The sequence below is a fragment of the Lissotriton helveticus genome, chromosome 8 (genome assembly GCF_964261635.1).
Source record: "Lissotriton helveticus chromosome 8, aLisHel1.1, whole genome shotgun sequence".
Lineage (NCBI taxonomy): Eukaryota > Metazoa > Chordata > Amphibia > Caudata > Salamandridae > Lissotriton > Lissotriton helveticus.
The window spans coordinates 1,326,440,221-1,326,454,490 of NC_136069.1; positions in this window are offsets into that span (position 1 = coordinate 1,326,440,221).

Consider the following 14,270-nt stretch of genomic DNA (forward strand, 5'->3'; position numbering starts at 1 on the left):
GGATGGCAATCCTGCCTGATGCACTAAGGTAAAAAGAACAGATGATTTATTTATTTTTGACATTTTTATAGCGCTGTTACCCAGAGGTGTCCTGGCGCTGAATGATAGATGGAATGCTGAATTAATCAAACATTCACCCCTAGTCACGGATCTGGATTAAATCCATCATTTCTTTGCATGCCATGCCATTCCAATTTGGACCCAGCCATATGCAAATCAGTCTTGACCCTGTTCCCTATGGGAACAGTCCAGCCCGAAGTGCCAGGCCAGGTCTTCCCTGGTCCAGAAACAAGCATCCTGGGACCGGTTTTGGGGTAACATCCCTCAGCAGCCTGGCTAGCTTAACTCTGGTGGTGTAGCGAGCACAGGACCCATGTCTAGGCATACCCTTCCCACTTAGAGCGACCAAAGCAAAAAAAAAACAGATGATGGATCGAATGTTGAATTACTCAAACATTCACCCCCATTCACAGATCTGGGTTAAATCAATTGTTTTATTTTGCTCGCCACGCCGTTCCAGTTTGGGGTGGCATGGTGAGAAAAATAAAGATGGATTTCACCCAGATTTCTTGACTGGGGGTGACTGTTTCGATTTGTTCTGCATTCCATCCATCATTTGTGTGTCTGATGCACTAAGGTGATCAGTGTCTGTAATTTTGCATAAGGGGACCACTAATGTAAACTTGTCAGATGCATTGCTATTAAAAAAAACATTAACATGAGTAGCTTGGAATGGTTTTCATTGTTCAATATTAGCTCTTATTACAAAAAAGATTAGAGATCCCTGCTCCAGAGGCATTTCAAGATGGAGGTCATTCATTGTGTAAGGGATTTTCTTCCGGAAATTACAATTGTCTATTGTTGGTGGTGTTTTCAGGGTTGAAATGTCTTCCAGGCATGAGTGAATGTGTGTTAGATTAAATGATATTCCAGTTGTGCAATTTTATTTTAGGTCCACACCCATTCGATCTTTACCTCCCCTTTCAATCAGAAACATCTGCAATTCTCAATTTGGAATCTGGAAGTAAAGACTTTGGACGCAGTTTCTCATACCTGAGCAAGACTCTGAGGTTATGCAATTCCCCTCTTATCCATGACTCTCAAGACCTTAGTTCACCTCAGTAGAGACAGAGCAATTCATATTCGCATAGCCCTCTCAGGTGTGAGGCTCTCAATGGACTTTCCTGGGCAACTTCTCAGGCCTGTACAATTTCTGCATGCCCTAGTACTTTAAGGACACCTACAGCTGATTGTTTGAAGGAGTTCAGGGATTTCTGGGATGTACTGAGTCTTTCTCAGTAGTCTCAGTTAGTCATTAGGGATTCTTGGTCACCATCAACCCATGCAAATTATAAAAATATTTGGTCAGGCCGGATTTAGTCGTATATGCAGCAACACATTAATCACATCTGTGCCATTCCAGTAGATATTTTTAAAGGTTGGTCTTTTTTATGTTTCATGTTAAGACTTATGGCGCATATTATCAAGAACAGCGTTACAATTTTCGCTGCTTTAGCGGCAGGAAACGGTCGCTAAAGCGGCGATATTAGGCTTGATAATATGCCCTTGAGAATTCCAATAGAAGTCCATGTTCACACCGGAACATGGGCTTCTATGGGAATTCACACGGGCATATTATCAAACCCATTATCGCCGCTTTAGCGGTAGTTTCCTGCCGCTAAAGCGGCAATAATTTTAACGCAGTTTCTTGATAATATGCCCCTAAATTGTTAGTGTTTTAGTCAACATGGACAGTACAAAAATAGAGGTGTAGGGTCCTACAACTGACCAACCTGGACCTCAATAGTTGAGAAACAGAACAAAATGGCTGATCATGAAAATTGAAACCAAAGTATGTAACCACACAACCAATAAGTTTTGTGTAGCCCAGGGTTAAGACATTCCCAACAACTTGCGTATTTTTCAAAAGCAACTTTTATATTATTCCATAAAAAATGGCATCAAATAGACACTCCGTCACAACAGTTAGTGCAAAAACTTGGAAGAATATATACACATATATACAACAAATATCTGTACATCACATTGAAGGCAACATACACTTGAAAAAATGATGAATAACAATATAATACAATTATTGTGATGACACCAACATCAATATGCAAAATAAATTCAAAGGCGTACGTTTGCAAGATGAACACTTTTTATGCAAATCATAACAGAAATAAACCAGTCCTTTGGTAATGGCATGTGAACAGGACGGACGCTAAGGTGGAATGGCCTGCCTGTCACACAACGCCTGTGAATAGTAATTTATAAGGAGTCGCAGGTAGGGCCCACAGAATTGGTATGAATTTGTCCCTAGCTGCACCCTCCGTTCTTAACACAGGCTGGGGGTCAACGCGTTTCGAACCTCGTTTGTTCTAGGTTCTCCTCAGGACGAGGACTGGATAAGAGATTGCCTTCTCAGCCAACACGTTGACTGCGTGGAGAGAAGGGGAAACACCGGAATGATTCTGGTTATGGTGTCAAAAGGTGCCGCGGTGTGGGGCGCCTTAGGCGAGCTGTGTTATTCAGCACGGACTCACATCATCGCTTGCTGATGTATTATTCAAATGGAGAAGGCTGCACCCGTCGTGCGCTGTTTAGAGGGAACGGGCCGCACTGCTTGCTCAAGCTGGCGAAGGGGAATCAATCTCTCGCTGTCTGCACCCGTCGTGCGCTGTTTAGAGGGAACGGGCTGCACTGCTTACTCAAGCTGGCGGAGGGGAATCAATCTCTCGCTGTTTAGAGCCTTTCGTAGGTGAATCCGCGATGTTCGTCTGCCTGTGGGGTCTGAGTAAGCAGTGCGGCCCGTTCCCTCTAAACAGCGCACGACGGGTGCAGACAGCGAGAGATTGATTCCCCTTCGCCAGCTTGAGCAAGCAGTGCGGCCCGTTCCCTCTGAACAGCGCACGACGGGTGCAGCCTTCTCCATTTGAATAATACATCAGCAAGCGATGATGTGAGTCCGTGCTGAATAACACAGCTCGCCTAAGGCGCCCCACACCGCGGCACCTTTTGACACCATAACCAGAATCATTCCGGTGTTTCCCCTTCTCTCCACGCAGTCAACGTGTTGGCTGAGAAGGCAATCTCTTATCCAGTCCTCGTCCTGAGGAGAACCTAGAACAAACGAGGTTCGAAACGCGTTGACCCCCAGCCTGTGTTAAGAACGGAGGGTGCAGCTAGGGACAAATTCATACCAATTCTGTGGGCCCTACCTGCGACTCCTTATAAATTACTATTCACAGGCGTTGTGTGACAGGCAGGCCATTCCACCTTAGTGTCCGTCCTGTTCACATGCCATTACCAAAGGACTGGTTTATTTCTGTTATGATTTGCATAAAAAGTGTTCATCTTGCAAACGTACGCCTTTGAATTTATTTTGCATATTGATGTTGGTGTCATCACAATAATTGTATTATATTGTTATTCATCATTTTTTCAAGTGTATGTTGCCTTCAATGTGATGTACAGATATTTGTTGTATATATGTGTATATATTCTTCCAAGTTTTTGCACTAACTGTTGTGACGGAGTGTCTATTTGATGCCATTTTTTATGGAATAATATAAAAGTTGCTTTTGAAAAATACGCAAGTTGTTGGGAATGTCTTAACCCTGGGCTACACAAAACTTATTGGTTGTGTGGTTACATACTTTGGTTTCAATTTTCATGATTAGTCAACATGGAGCCACTGGTCAACCATTTGCTAGTGAGACGAACGTCATACCTTGTGTGAATTATAGGTCCTCCTGGGCCTAGATATTCCATTCTTTGGGATGTGAGGATGGTTCTGAATTAAACAGAGGAGAGGTCTGATAATGAGGAACATTTGCCCAGATGTACCAATATCTGGTCTCAAAATACTGGTTGCAAATTGGGATCAGTATTTGTATGAACAGTAACAATTTATAAGAACCAACAACTACTGCACTAATAGGTTGGTTGTTAAAAATCTGAGCCGTAATGGTTTGGAATCTGACCTACCTCATGAATAATAACGAGGTAAATCACAAATTATGACTCACTACAATTGGACGCCATTACAGGGATAGTGCAATGCTGGGGTCAGCAGACCACCTGTCTGTGATTCCATTTCAATAAAGTAAATTTTTTTTTTTAGTGCAGCCTATTTTCCTTAAAGGAAACCAGGCTACATTTAACACAAAAGGTGTATTTTTGAGTTTGTTTAAGAGTTTGCAGTAGTCCAGTGGACCATTGTGTACTCCCAAACATAACGTTTTTTAACATTCACAAAGAGGGTGGGGACAAGAAATGCCTTCCTTTTTGCCAAAAGGTTACCACTGCTATTTCAATATTAAACCATTGATGGACATAGATAGGAATAAGATAAAAACATTTGAAATTGATGTTCCTTCAGGAGTTCTACCTCATATTTTACTTCTACATACACAATCTCCTGGGGAATAACTGGGTCACCCTATTTTTCTTTAGTCTAGATTAGTTGTAGCACACAATTGTTCAATGATACGCAGGCATTGGACTATTTTAATCATGAAAAACTTTGTTTTGTTTTAAATATGATTTTTTTCCGTGCAAATTGTAAACCAAAAGTTGTACTCGGAAATACACTTGAATGGATTTTTGCTTGACTTTTTGTATCAATTAAAAAAAACAAAGAATTTGAACATCCAAACAACACATTTTGCTGCTTAATTCATAAAACGTGTCACACTTTGGCGCTGCTTTCTTTTTCCTCATTTCCTGCCCAATTCAATGAAAAGCCAATGTTTTTGCATTTGATTTTAATCAATATAGCTGTCAAAGGAGCAATAAGGTTTCTTTGTCTTCACCTGCCTTTATTTAAACCTCCTTTGGATTAACCCTGTTCCAGCAGGTGAGTCTGTGACCTGAAATGTGCAAGGCCTACATGAAAGAGATGGATGGAGTGACAAGCATCCTCATACCTTATCCTTACTTTGATGGATAAGTAAGATGCAGCAAGAGCCCCTTATTGGCTAAAAACTATCTGGCTTCAGTCTTATAAATACAGTGGGCATTTTGTGATGCCTGTTATCCCCAAGGAAACAGAGCAAGGATGCGCATTCGGTAGCTGTTTGAGAGAGAACAGTACAACATCTTATACCCATAGTGGCTGTATAATAACCATATTTTTGCCCACACCCTATGGACTCCCTAAGCATACACTATTGCTGATCTTATGATGGTTGCTCTCCTGTCACTCCACAGTGGACCTATATGAGCTTATACTTAGGGGGGTAGTAAAGTGCCATTCCTATGGATTGTGTCACAGCCGCTCCATTGTGCACTCCAAAAACTCTTGCAATGCTAATACTAAGGGCTTCATTACAATGTCCGACGCTGAATCCGGACCAACCACCCTCCGGTCTCATACTCCCATTTCTCTTTGGGAGCTTGTGATATGGCTGTAAACCGGCCGTAGCACAAGCTCCTATAGAGAAATGCCTACCACACGGTGCAGTGATTTACATAGGGGGACACCATAGTTGCCATCCCAGTCCCACAACCGTAGGCCATGGAGGCAAGGGGGCCCTACTAAGGGCCCCCAAAATCGATGTCCAACAGCCTGCACAGAAAGGCTGTCAGAAACCGACATCGTAATCCTGACTGCGGAAACACCGTCCTATTGGGAATACGGCCGGTCTATGACTGGTGGATGGGCTCCTTCAGCCAGTTGGAAGCCAGCTGGAATGACCAGCCGGTTTCAATTACGACCGCCTAGATTGTAATTAGACGGCCGGAATTGAAACTGACGATGTCAGTCGGAAAACCTCCATCCTGCAGTCAGGGACTTTCCGACCAACATCGTAATCTGCCCTTAAATGTGACTTGGGATGTATGGTAATGCTCAATCTAAAACTGTGAGGCATTTCAATACATACACAATGGAGACTTTTCTCACTCTTTTCTCCTGCAGCCATGCCTAGGTACAGTAACAAGATTGGTACAAGCATGATACCAAAGCACTTCCCACGTTGGTCACTCTACACTGACACACTTTGTATTCATCGATATACTAGCTTTAATTGCTTATGCATCCTGCCTCTCACTTACAAATACATGCACAGCCACAGTGACAAAATCCGACAACATTGTGACTGTGGTCCTCACACACACCATCGAAAAACTACCTAAATAGCCACACAGCAAGCAGACATAATTTTCCTCACAAAGAAAAGAATCATTTCGCACGGGTCAGAGCATTGATTACTGGTCCTCAATAGTGAGGCATGTATGTATGGGAAAGTGGGATTTTACTCCATCATGATGTAGTGTTCTTTACAGAAGGGTTTCCTCAGCTCTTTCCTAAATTAGTTCAGAGTCAGAAGGGACCTGACGGGTAAGGTGAAGCCATTCCAGAACTTGAGTGCAGAGAATTAGAAAGCTATTTTCTTTTTTTTTTCTTTTTTGCACTTCTTTGTCTCCAGTCTCATGATTCTGTGACTGTGTATGTGTCTAGAGCCAGCAGAAATGATGAGTTTGTCAACCAGATAGACAAAATGCCGATGGTGATTCAGTCAATTTACCTCCTTTGCCTCCCCTGTCAAAATTCTATGAAACCTGACAAAGAGTACCAAGACCACCCACTTAGAACTTGCATCTCATGGTAGCAGCTCAAGCCATCCAAGGCTTACTCAGGGAGGCGGAGAGGGATTAGAGACTCAGAACTAAATAATAAATAATACAACATTTAATAAATCAGTTGTCCAGCTATTGCTTCATCCTAGAAAATAAAAGTACTTTCATTAATGCATCACACAGTACTATACAAGTATGGGGACAGGTATATGGGAATCCAACTATGGGAAAATAAGCAATCCTCTAGTGATCGAGGGCTTTGACTTTGGTCGAGAACATTGACCATGTTGTTGGATCATAAGTCTCTGGTGCCCACTAATGTACTTGAAGTGCTCTGATCAAAAAAAGAGAAGTGCCCAGGTGTGCTCAATATGTCTGTTGTCTCCAGCATGAATAATACATTGAGTTTGCTGCCTGTTGTAGTGCTGCCACCACTAGGCCCGCATCTTCCAAGATACGTTTGTGGCAGACCTAAAAGCAGTTGTGAGCCTCTCACAGTGGTTTCTGGCCTAAAAATGACATTCAAACAAATTGAGAGCCCACCTAAGGAGTCTTTTTATATTGGTGATGCTGGAGTTTTATATGGTCTTACAATTATAACTGCAGCCGGCATTCTATAATCCCTGGGGTCACAGTAACGGAGGATGGGTCAAAGGTCACAAGGCAAACTTGCAACTGTCGACACAGCTGTAACAAAGAGCACAGTATACTACGGTTCCAGTTCAGCTCAAAATAAGGCACTACATTTTAGGAATGATGGGAGACCTCTGGAACATGCAGGATCCTTTCAGCAGCAGTGCTCCCCATCGCATATATCAGCTACCACTGTCTGCGCCAGCAACCCCACCACCTCCCTCAGGCCAGAGAGTTGGCCAAGGCAACCTTTAAACCCAGTTGGGATAGCTGGAGAAACAGACACCATGGGGGAGTTTCAGTGACATATCACAGTCTCTTGTAATAGCACAGTTTCAATGTCACTTGTAGCTTCTTGATAAGTCATCTTTCTGGGGCGTCAATCAATCAAGTACCTATCAATGGACTATTTGCTGGATAGTCTCATCCTACAGGGTCACCACCAGTGCACCTGTCTCAGCAGCAAAGCAGGCTCACCTCCAAGGCAGATCCTCGGCTCCTTCAGCCTGTGTTGGTGGCAGGGATTGGGGGTGGTGAGGCGGGAAGGCGGGGGTGGTGAGGCAGGGGGGAAAGGGGTAAATAAAAAATGTAATTAAGCTTACCTCCTCAACCGCCACATCTACTTGCAGCTTCTCTCCACTCCTGCCTCCGGTCCAGAACAGGAAGCACTCGGGCTCCCCTGGGCCAATCACAATACTGCAGTACAGCATTGTGATTGGTCTGAGCAGCATGGTTCAGCGCTCATCTAGGGAATGGGAGCCTGGGCATGTTCTCCACCCAGGCTGTAGTGCAGCCTGGGTGGAAAACATGCTAATTGCGCACGAGTCTCTGGCCTCCCTGAGATGGCGGGGTAAACATTCATGCACATTAGGGAGTGAAAACGACTCATCCCCTTCTCTGTCACCAGAGCAGGCCCGCCCAAGAAAAAATAAAATGATAATAACATTGAGTTATTTTCATTTTATTTTTCCTTATATTGCTGAAAAGCAGTGGAGTGACACTCCTCCGTCTTATTGGAGGAGCTGCCACTGCCTTCAGCAAAACATTGCTGACTTCCCAGGTGTTGCCCTCCTACCCACTTTGGAAGCTGGCAGTCAGTAACACCAGCTCCATATCTCAGCCTTTTTTCCAAAATCCTGTGGGATGTCACCTAGCACAGGATGTTGAGAAATTGTAGAACACTGCCTTGGAGTTTCAGTCCACTTCATATTTCCAATTTCCAGACAGGGATAGTAGATTGTATAGGCACAGTCTTTGTATTCTCATGCCAGCAGAAGGAAGAAATGGCAGGGAATCTCTTTCTTAGAAGGTCTCAAAACATCAGAAAAAGAAGGAAGGGAAGCGTTCACAGTTTAAACTCATCAGACATTTTGGAAGCAGCATCAAAAAAATATCCATGTACTTCTGAAGAGACCACGTTCTCATTCATAACACACCACCTATCAACCTTTTGTGTCCTGATGTGCCTATACTATGTCACACACATATGAGGTATCCACACACAAAAGATGCAAGGATCTGCTTGTCAAGTATTAATGGAAAAATATACCACCTTTCTCAACCATTCTGCAAACGCACCTCCTAGCTCGCTACTGGTTGGGATATGAAGTTCCCTTGGCTGCTGAGGGTCGCTGGGGGCCAAGAACCCCTATTGTTTCCACAAGAAAGTCCACCACAGTGGGATTGCTCAGACCTCATCAGAGACCCAGACCCCTTTCTCAACCACTCTGCAAATGCACCTCCTGGAACACTACTGGTTGCGGGATGAAGTCCCCTTGGCTGGTGTGGGTCGTTGGGGCTCAAGAACCCTTATTGTTGCCACAAGTAAGTCCCCCATAGTGAGATTGCTTAGACCTCATCAGAGGCCCTACCCCCCTTCTCAACCACTCTGCAAATGTACCTCCTGGTGCTCTACTGGTTGGAGGAGGCAGTCCCCTTGGTGGTGAGGGTCGTTGGAAGCCAAGAACTTCTATTGTTGCCACAAGTAAGGCCGTCACACTGGATTGCCCAGACCTCATTGGACACCCGCCCACTTCCTCAACCACTCTGCAAATGCCCCTCCTGGTGCACTACTGGTTGGGGGATGAAGTCCCCTTGGCTGCTGAGGGTCATTGGGGCTAAGAACCCCTATTGTTGCCACAAGTAAGCGCACCTCAGCAGGGTTGCTTAGCCGTCATCAGAGGCCCTGCACCTATCTCAACCACTCTGCAAATGCACCTCCTGGTGCACTACTGGTTTGGGCATGATGTCCCTTTTGCTTCTGAGGGTCATTGGAGCCCATGAACCCCTATTATTGCCACAAATAACTGCCCCACAGTGGGATTGCTTAGCCCTCAATGGAGGCCCACCCCATTTTTCAACCACTCTGCAAATGCACCTCCTGGTTTGGGGATGAAATCCCCTTGACTGCTGAGGGTTGTTGGGGGCCAAGAACCCCTATTGTATATGCTCATACTGGTACACTATTGGTTGCCGAATGAGGTTCCCTTGGCTGCCGTGGGTCTTGGGACCCAAGAAGCCCTAATATTGCCACACGTAAGTCCCCCACAGTAAGTAAGTAAGTAACTTTTTATTATGCATGATTAATTAAAATCGTTGCATACATTAAATAATCTTTAAAATCAATATCCATTATTGTAAACATTTTGACCAGTTAATAAAATAAATCTCTGTTGCAATAGAAAAATTTATCAACTTTAAAATGATCCAGTCTGTATCTTACATAAATCTGCACGAAATGTAATTAATATTCTTATCAGGATAAAAGTCTGTATCATAAAGGGTATATTATTGAGCAGTATGCTCACAGATTCCATTGTCAAGAGTTTTTTATGCAGTATGTTGATGTCTTTCTCCATAGAGTTCCCTTACCACTCTGGTTATGCGAGGCAACAAAAGCAGCTTCAAGGTGTCACTGCTGCAGTGGTCCTAATACTATGCTTAAGTTATTAAGGTTAATTTACAACAAGGGGTGGTGATGGACAGAGTCTCTGAATTAAGCAGAGTACTCTCACCCAGTCAAGAGATCAGGGCTAGATCCAACACCGTTTTTTAGCTCATTGCACCATCCCAGTTTCAGAACCTGGCTATATGCAAATTAGTCTGTCCCTGGCCCAGTGCATCATGGGAACAGGGCAGACCAGACTACAAAAGCCAATTCTTACACTGGGAAGGAAACAAGCTTCCGGGGACCGGTTTCTGGCATTTCAGCCGTCTTCGGCCCGGCTTGCTTGAATCCTGATGGTGCAATGAGCAAGGGACTCACATCTGAGTATACCCTTCCACGCTTAGGGTGGACAAAATAATTTACAACAAGGGGTGGTGATGGACAGAGTCTCTGAATTAAGCAGAGTACTCTCACCCAGTCAAGAGATCAGGGCTAGATCCAACACCGTTTTTTAGCTCATTGCACCATCCCAGTTTCAGAACCTGGCTATATGCAAATTAGTCTGTCCCTGGCCCAGTGCATCATGGGAACAGGGCAGACCAGACTACAAAAGCCAATTCTTACACTGGGAAGGAAACAAGCTTCCGGGGACCGGTTTCTGGCATTTCAGCCGTCTTCGGCCCGGCTTGCTTGAATCCTGATGGTGCAATGAGCAAGGGACTCACATCTGAGTATACCCTTCCACGCTTAGGGTGGACAAAATAATTGGGTAAGAGTGGTCTGCTTAATTCAGACACTCTGTTCATCACCACCCCCTTTTCTGTATCGTTTTTGGCCACTATAGGTGTGGCAGGGTATACTCAGACATGAGTCCCTTTCTCACTGCTCCATCAGGATTCAAGCAAGCCGGGCCGAAGAGGCTGAAATGCCAGAAACCGGTCCCCGGTAGCTTGTCTCCTTTCTGGTGAAGAATTGGCTTGGTAGTTTGGTCTGCCCTGTTCCCATGATGCACTGGGCCAGGGACAGACTAATTTGCATATAGCCAGGTTCTGAGCTGGGATGGGGCAGTGAGATAAATAACGGTGATGGATCAAGCCCTGATCTTTGGACTGGGTAAGAGTGGTCTGCTTAATTCAGACACTCTGTTCATCACCACCCCCTTTTCTGTATCGTTTTTGGCCACTATAGGTGTGGCAGGGTATACTCAGACATGAGTCCCTTTCTCACTGCTCCATCAGGATTCAAGCAAGCCGGGCCGAAGAGGCTGAAATGCCAGAAACCGGTCCCCGGTAGCTTGTCTCCTTTCTGGTGAAGAATTGGCTTGGTAGTTTGGTCTGCCCTGTTCCCATGATGCACTGGGCCAGGGACAGACTAATTTGCATATAGCCAGGTTCTGAGCTGGGATGGGGCAGTGAGATAAATAACGGTGATGGATCAAGCCCTGATCTTTGGACTGGGTAAGAGTGGTCTGCTTAATTCAGACACTCTGTTCATCACCACCCCCTTTTCTGTATCGTAAGTTATTAAGGTTAGCTCTCCTCAGCTGACTAGTTTAGTTCCGAGGACCATCATGTAGGACTAGGCCGAGGCTAGTACAGATATGTTTTTCAGTCTCTGTTCAGTGAGATCAAGGAATTTTGTAAGGCGGCAATTCAGCTGTGTTAAAGTTGAATTGAAGCACAGGATTACCGCCGGTCTGCAGGACCTGATGCCATGCTGGTTGAAAAATGGCTTTAATAAAGTTTTCCTTATATCTTTTAGTTTATCGCAGATACAAATGATATGGATGAGGTTCTAGACTCCACGAGCACATAGCCTGCATAACTGATCTCCTCCTCTATTTTCCCAAGGGGGTAAAAATGGATTCATTGCACCAACTCCCAGACGAAGCTTCAAACATTTTTCTTAAGTTGTTATCTTTATTCCTGCATTTAAGTAAGGTTGAGGTTTTCCGGCTTCGTAATTATTGAGCACAACCCAGCCATGAGCTCGTTTTGATAGTGTTTCCTTGTCCTCTGTAGTAGATTTAAGTCTTATTGACTTTGTGACTAGTTTTTTTTAACACACAATGAGCCGTTGAGGTATTCCAAAGGTCTGTTAGACCCAGAGCTTGGATGGAATCCAAGAGGTATTTGTTAGCTGGGGATTTCCCTGTGCGTGTTAGTTCTACCCAGAGGTGGTTATTTAGGGAACCCTTTTCCGCAGCTCTGATTTTGTGCCAACATTTTGCATAGACTCCCATTCTCTCTGCAGCTTGATTTTGTAGCCCGAATTCCAGCTGTATTTGGGGGTCGAGAAATGTATTTAGGGAGCTGAAATATTGCTCGGTAAGAGGTTGTTAATATGCTGTTTAAAGTTCCAATAGGTGATCGCGGGCTGCAATTTGGCTCGCAGAACTTTTAAGAAAGGTTCTAATGACAGGTCCGGCAACATCTTTTTCAAGGGTTTAAGTGTCAGATAGGTCATAGCACCCTTCCTTCGCAAGGATTCCAGCTGCGGCTTGAAGGAGTTGTTTTGATCTAAAAGTATCCCCAGGTACTTGTAGCTTGTTACTTGGTGTAGGCGTTTCCCGTCAAGATACCAGCTTGGACTTGTCTTCTTATGGTAGTTTACTGTCATAGTTTTGGTTTTAGTGAGATTTGTTTTTAAGGCGTTCCATTGAGAAAAGTTGCTAGTTATATCCAGGAGATGTTGAAGACCAATTGGGGTCCGGCTGATCAGAGCTAAATCATCAGCATATAACAAATTTGTCAGTGTCATACCTCCTAACTTTGGGGCATGAGATGAGCAACTGTCCAATTCATCCGGAAAGTCAGCTAAGAAGAGTTTAAACAGCAGTGTGGCTAGGATGCACCCTTGTTTTAGGCCCTTAGTTGTGGTAATTTTGCTAGAAATATTCGTTCCGCCTCCTAGTTTTATTCTGATCCACGTGTTGGTGTACAAGTGCCTAAGTTGGTCTAAAAGAAAAGTTGGTAACCCCCAGCTGGCTAGCTTGTGCCAGAGTTTAGTGCGGTCAACATGATCGAACGCTGCTGTGTAATCAATGAAGCAGAGATACAGGGGGTGCTTGCCCTCTTTTGCAGCGTCCATTAGCATGGTCAAGGCCATGATGTTAGTTGTTGTTCCTTGGCCTTTGCGGAATCCTGTTTGTGTTATAGGGATAATTGTATTCTCTAAGGCCCAGTTGGCTATTTCTTCCAAGATGATCCCTGCGTAATATTTAGCCTCAGTGTCTATAAGGGCTATCAGCCGGTAGTTGTTTGGAATAGATCTCACCTTGTTTATATATAGGGCTGATAATTGAGCCTCTCCATGATTCCGGGAGTAAAGGAGTTCTTAAAGCATGTCTGAAAACTGGTAACAGTGCGTTACTCCAGAACTCAGGATCCTGCTTGAACATTATTGGTGGTATGTCATTGGGACCGGGAGCTCCCGCCCATCTGCCTTTAGCTATTTGCTTCTTTATGGCTAGAGCCGCAGGGCTATTATGCTCTTCTGCTGCAATGGATGAGCAGTTTAGGTTTGATAAATCTTTTTCCCCCTGCATCGACCAAAAGCTGCTAATGTTCTCTTTGCAGGGAAAATGTAGAGTAGTTGCTTCTTCTTTTGGACTGATAATGCTAACATTACCCTGGTGAGTAAGAGTATTGTCTAATTTTGTAATTGAGTCGTTGAAGTGATTAAATAGATATTCATTCCAAACCGCTTCTGTGATGTTGGGGTCGATACCAGGATGGTTAGGCCTCTGTAATCTATTCACTGATTGCGAAAATTTGGCGCTGTTTTTCTGTTTTGCGTCATGGAGAAGTTTTGCCCATGCTTCATTGTTCATTGCTCTTTTAATTGACCATCTCCTCTTGTTTAATGACTTCTTACCTTCGCGGAGGGAGCTTTGTAGTCTCAGATTGTTTGGAAATTTGCGGAGCTGTCTTAGTGTGTGATTTATAAATTGCTTCAGTTTTGTCGATACTGGACTTTTTGCCATTTTACTAGGAATATGTGAAGCGTTCCTCCGTTTCAATCCTTGCCTGCTTAAAAAGGTTACTCCAAGCGTCTTGGCAAAGTTTTCCCCTGTGTTCCAAAGGCTGAGCTGTCCGTTCTCCCCCTTGATTGTACAAATCTTTGGCAAAATTTGTTATTTCCTCTAAATTCGAGGAATTAC